Raw genomic sequence first — 6419 nt, 5'->3', positions numbered from 1 at the left:
TTCCTTGTACAAGTTGCGCTGGTTTCCCCAGTATTGTGTACTGTCTCACCCTTCACCAAAGATACCACTTATCTATTGCCTATATAGTATTTCGAAGGGGAAATTTTTTTGATTGAAGGTACAAAGTTCTGAGTCTGTTAATATACAACATTTCTTTATTATGACTTCCAAAATAACTCCTGATAAATAAGGACATTACCAGCTGCCATGAGTGAACCTTGAACACAAATGACCGACACGATTTGGTAGGATTCATAGGGTATTACAAAATTTAATAAAATAGTTCACATACTGGGTTTCAGATGATTGGATTGCAAGTAATTTTAAAATTAATTTGTTTTAATAATATGTTTTCTTTTCGTGAAGGAGAAACAAATTTCATTAGCTCTCTGTTTCTCTAAATAACACCCATGAGTGCTAATGACCTTTTATCAATCCTGTGGGGGCGGGATGAGATCTCAAGAAGATAGTCTTCTAGTACAACTAGGTGGTGCCCTGCTACCACCACTGACTGCTCTGACAGGGATCACAATAGAGGGTCCTGGACAGAGCTGGAGAAAAATGTACAACAAAACTCTTATTCACAAAGAAAGACCAGACTTACTGGTCTGACAGAGACTGGAGAAACCCCGAGAGCATGGCCCTTGGACACCCTTTTAGCTCAGTAATGAAATCACTCCTGAGGTTCACCTTTCTGCCAAATATTAGGCCCATAAGACAAACAATAATACATGTAGCTTAACCATGTATATCAGACTAGATGGGCACACCAGTCCAGGGGCAAGGATGAGAAGGCAGGAGGGGATAGGAAAACTGGAAATGGGGAACCCAAGGCAGAGAAGGGGAGGGGGTTGACACATCATGGGGCTGGAAACCAATGTCACAAAACAATATATGTATTAATTGTTTAATGAGAAACTAATTTGCTCTGTAAACCTTCATCTAAGGCACAATTTTTAAAAAGTGCATAGAATTATAGTGATCAAAGCCTCCTCTTGATTAATTTTTAATAGTATTGAAATTTAGTTTTTTCTGACTCTAGTTTGATGGAATTTTGCCCACATCTTTAAAATTATTTTGGAGATTAACTGGGTTTAATTGAAGAGACTTATCATTTCTCTATTGTATGTAACATCTCCAATTACAAGAAAAAATTTTTTTTCTACCAATTCTGATAATAGGATTTTAAGATTTGAATTTCAGTTCAATTTAATGCCTTTTAATCAGGATATTCAGTTCTTTTCAGAAAACTAGAATAATCTTAACTGAAAAGTTGATCCTCTTATGTAAACAATGAATACACTTGGTTTAACCATGTTTTTTAAAAAAAATCACAGATTGCAATGAACAATCCTTAATCTCCTGTTAAGTTAAAATTAGAAGTATTAAAAATAAGAGGAAATTATCTGGAGAAAGAAGGCTGCTTTCCGGTGTTAGAAAAGACTGCATGCTAAAAAAGCCAAACGGCCTGTCTTAGTTACTTAGCACTACTGTAACAGAAATACTATAAGTGGGTCACATTAATAAACAGAACTTTATTTTCTCACAATTGTAGGAGGCTAGAAGTCCAAGTTTAGAGTGCCAGCTCTAGGGGAAGGCTCTCTCTCTTTGCCAGCTCTGGGGGAAGGTCCGTGTCTCTTTTCAGCTTCTGTTCCTCTGTTCCTTGGTGGTCTTTATGTGGTGTGGCATCTATTTTGCTCCATCTGTGCTTGCTTTATTCTGTGCCTGATCTGGGTCTTATATCTCAAAAGTGATTGATTTAAGACACATCCTACACTGACATGGCTTCATTAACATAACAAAGAAACCCCTTTTTCCCAAATGGGATTTCATCCACTCGTATGAAGGTAAGGATTTACAACACATAATTTTTGGGGGACACAATTCAATTCATAACATTCTACCTTTGCCCCCCCCAAATTCATGTCCATACCACATGCAAAACACATTCACCCTATCACAGCATCCCAAAAGTCTTATCCCATTCCAGCATCAACTCTAAATCCAAAAATCTCATATTCTGGACCATTTAAATCAAGTATGGGTGAAAATCTCGGTGTATGCCATCCTGGGGCAAAATTCCTTTCCATCTGTGGACCTGTGCAATCTAGAATACAAGTTGTGTCTTTCCAAAATACAATTGTGGAACAAACATGGTGACATTCCCATTACAAATGGGAGAAATCAGGGCTACCAAGCAAGTCCAAAACTCAGCCAAAAAAAAAAAAAGAAATTACATTAATTGTCAAGGCTTGAAAATAATACTCTGTTCTCCAGGCACACCTAGGCAGTGGCTCTGCCCCCCTGGTTCTGAGTGTTGACTATGATCTCTGAATTCTGGGTGAAGGTCCCTGAGCCCTGGGCATCAACACTGTTTTCCAGGTTCACGTGGATGGCAACCCAGATACCTCAGCTTTGGGTGGCCTCATTCTCCTGGTCCACTTGACTGATGACTCCACTCCCTCACCCTGGTAGACTCCATTCTCCTGGCCCTTGGAGATGGAAACCCTGCCCCCTCAGCTTTGGGTAAAAATTCCATTCTCTTGGCCCACCTGAATGGCAGCCCACCTTCAGAATATGAGGTAGTGGCCTTGGCTCCACCCCTTGAAACCTAGGAGGTCATGGCTCCACCCTCTGAAATGGAAGCAGCCCAGCTTCTGGTATTCCTTCTAACAGTGGTGCTGATCTTGGAACTTCTCCTAGGATGGCCCTTTTCTTTTCTTGGAGGACAACAGATATTCACAACCAAGTAGCTCCTGTTTCCTGCCTATGGAATTTCAATAAGTGGACATTTTTCTTTCATTTCTTCCTGTCTCTGTCCCCTTCAGTCTAAGCAGATGGGTTTTCTGATTAGAGCCATCAGTCATGGGTTTAATCTCTTTAACAAAATATTGTGTAGCCATGTCTTTGGTGAAAGTTCTAGGACACATGTTCTTAGTTTGTACAACAGAATTTTTCCAATCTTTAAACTCTTGTTTCATTTTTACAGTTCATTTTTAAGTCTATCTCTTCCAGATTTTACTGTAAGTGGTAAGGAGAAACCACATAGCCCCTTTAAGATCTGGCTTAGAAATCTCCTCAGCCAAACATCCAAGTTCATCATTTACAAATTCTACCTTCCACCAAACATTTGAACATAATTTACACAAGTTCTTTGCCACTACATAAAAGACATTTCCCTTCCTCCATTGTTCAATCACATGTTCATCAATTCCTTTTAATGCCTCACTAGAAGCACATTTAATGTGATTCATAGCAACCCAATAGGACAGAGTAGAACTGCCCCATAAAGTTTTCAAGGAGCGTCTGGTGGATCCAAACTGCCAACCTTTTGGTTAGCAGCCATAGTACTTAACTACTATGCCACCAGGGTTTCCTCTAGCAACCTTGAAACCATTATGCAAAGTGAAATAAGTCAGACACAAAAGGACAAATGTTGTATGATTCCACTTACATGAAATATCTAGAATAGGCAAATTCATAGAGACAGAAAGTAGATTAGAGGTTACCACAGGCTAAGGGAGTAGATAATGGAGAGTGACTGCTAATGGTTATGAAGTTTCTGTTTGGGGTGATGAAAAACTTCTGGAACTAGGTAGTGGTGATGGTTGTATAACATCATAAATGTACTTACTACCACTCAATTGTACACTTTAAAATGGTTAAAATGGTAAATTTTATGTTATGTGTACCACAACGAAAAACATTAAAAGCTAAAAAAATTAAATAAAGCCATGCAGTTGCTAAAAACAGAGAGAGAGAGAGACTGCATGGGCATGTTTTAAACTAACCTAAGTTCTTGTGAGTGCAAGAAAACAAAGTTTTATCAACTTCTCTATGTGTACATGGAGCCCTGGTGGCACAGTTGTTAAGTAAGAGTTTGGCTGCTAATCAAAAGGTCAGCAGTTTGAACCCACCAACTGCTCCTTGGAAACCCTATGGGGCAGTTCTACTCTGTCCTATAGGGTCGTTATGAGTTGGAATTGACTCACGGCAATGGGTTTGTTTTTTTTATGTGAACATACCCTCTTTTTCTAAAACTAGACTGACCTTGGTTATGTTAAATGCATTTATAAAAAAAATAAATAATACTCTACACAATAACAGAATGGCTAAAATTAAAGACTGACAAGACAATTGTTGCTAGGAATGTGGAGTAACCTGAATTCTCATACGTTATTGGTGGGAGGGTGAAAAGGAACAAGGGCTCTGTAGAAAGTCTGACAGTTTCTTATGAAACTAAACGTACACCTTCATGACCCACCAATTCCATTCCTAGGTATTCACCCAAGATAAGGGCAAACTAATGTCCACAGAAAGACTTGCACAATAACAGAGCAACTTTATTCATAATATCCCCAAACTGGAAATACTGCAGCTGTGTATCCATCAGAAAATAAATAACAAGCTGTTACTCACACAATGGACTACTATTCTGAAATAAAAATGAACAAATGACTGATAGACACAACAATGTGAATGAATACCAAATCATTCTACTAAGTAAAGGAACATAAAAGAATACATACTGATACGATTCCACGGATATAAAGTCCTAGAGTAGGCAAAATCAAGCTATGGTAGAAAAAATTTCAGAACAACAGTTGCCTCTGGAGGGCTAGGGGTGGGGATTTATTGGGAGAGGGTATGAGAGACCTTTCTGAGGGTGATAGTCATGTTCTATGCTTTGGTATTAGGTTTTATACGTATATACGTTTGCCAACGTCATCAACTCATACACTTAAGATTTGGATAGTTCGCTCTATGTAAATTTTACCTCAAAACAAGCAAAAAGAACCATAAACAAATATTGAACTGTAGTTAATGATATGCATGCTGAAGTATTTGGAGGGAAGTATACTGATGTCTGCAGCTTACTTTGAAATGAATGTGAAAATAAGATGGATAGACATATAGAGGGGACGGACAGATGGAGAGATATGTGATAAAATAAGAATAGTAACAAGTTAATGGTAGAATTTAGGTGGTGAGCATATGGATGCTTATCAAGATATCTTTCACCTTTTATGTGTGTTTGAAAATTTTTATCATAAAATGCAGGGGAAATAAATAAGTAACAAAATATTTACACCAAACGTACCCTTCTTATTGTCTGGAGTCTTAAAACTCGGCAAGGATATTGGGCAGACATTCTTTCTAGCAAGCCGAGTACCCCAAATTCTAGGAAGGTTTTTAGTTTGTCTAACAATCTCAACGTTCACCATGAGCAGCAACAAAGCTGCTTTGTGAGTCTTACTGTGCTGACTTTTTGATGGCTAGGCCAAATGTTGGGTGCCAAAGGCTTACCAGCTTCTTGGTATCAATTACTATGCTTTAATAGCCAATTACAGTGTCAACATATGAAACCCTCTAATTTGATGAAATTAGTTCTATATTACCTGAGAGTCACTCTGCAATGTCAGTCTCAATTTCCCTTTCTTAAGAAAAGGCACAGGTCACTGCCCTATTAGTCACTGTGTAATAGTGTTATGCAGCAAAAGATGAAAGAGTCAAGGTATATACAGGAAAGATTACTGCAGCAGAAGTGTAGAGATCTGTCCTGTACACCTGACCCTGCTGCTAAATAGGTGTGTGATCTTGGGTAATTCACCTAACTTCCCTGAACCTCATTTTACTAATTTGTACCATGAAGGAGGCAGGCTGGAGGTTTTCCACAGTAAATTCCAATCCTAGGATTCAAATGCCAGATTTAAAAGTATTAATTTACAAACAACTGATTTAGTTATTAGAAACCATTTTTCTCTTTAAAATTGTAAGGTTTGTTCTATCAGTCTTGATATATTTCTTTTATTAGTTTTTATTCTTATCAAAGTTAAACATCTATGTAGTTTGTAGAGTCAAATACTCTAAAGGCTTTGTCTTAGTTATCTAGTGCTGCTATAACAGAAATACCACAAATGGATGGCTTTAACAAAGAGGAATTTATTGTTTCACAGTCTAGGAGGCCAGAAGCCTGAATTCAGGGTGCCACCTCCGGGGGAAAGCTTTCTATCTCCATTGGCTCTGGGGGAAGGTCCTTGTCATCAATCTTCCCCTGATCAAGGAGCTTCTTAGCTCAGGGACCCCGGGTCCAAAGAACACGCTCCACTCCTGGCTTTTCTTGCTTGGTGGTAATGAGGTCCTTCCCCTCTCTGCTTGCTTCTCTCTTTTATATCTCAAAAGAGATCAACTCAAAATACAACCTAATCCTGTAGATTCAGTCCTGCCTCATTCACATAACTGTCTCTATTCTGCCTCATTAACATATAGAGGTTAGGATTTGTGACACTTAGGATAATCACGTCAGGTCACAAAATGGTGGACAACTGCACAATAGTGGGAATGATGGCCTAGCCAAGTTGATGTACATCCTTGGGGGACAAAATTCAATCCATAACAGCTTATTATGAAAAACATCA

The sequence above is a fragment of the Trichechus manatus genome, unplaced genomic scaffold (genome assembly GCF_000243295.1).
Source record: "Trichechus manatus latirostris isolate Lorelei unplaced genomic scaffold, TriManLat1.0 scaffold00132, whole genome shotgun sequence".
NCBI lineage: Eukaryota > Metazoa > Chordata > Mammalia > Sirenia > Trichechidae > Trichechus > Trichechus manatus.
Note: the sequence above shows the minus strand (reverse complement) of the source record.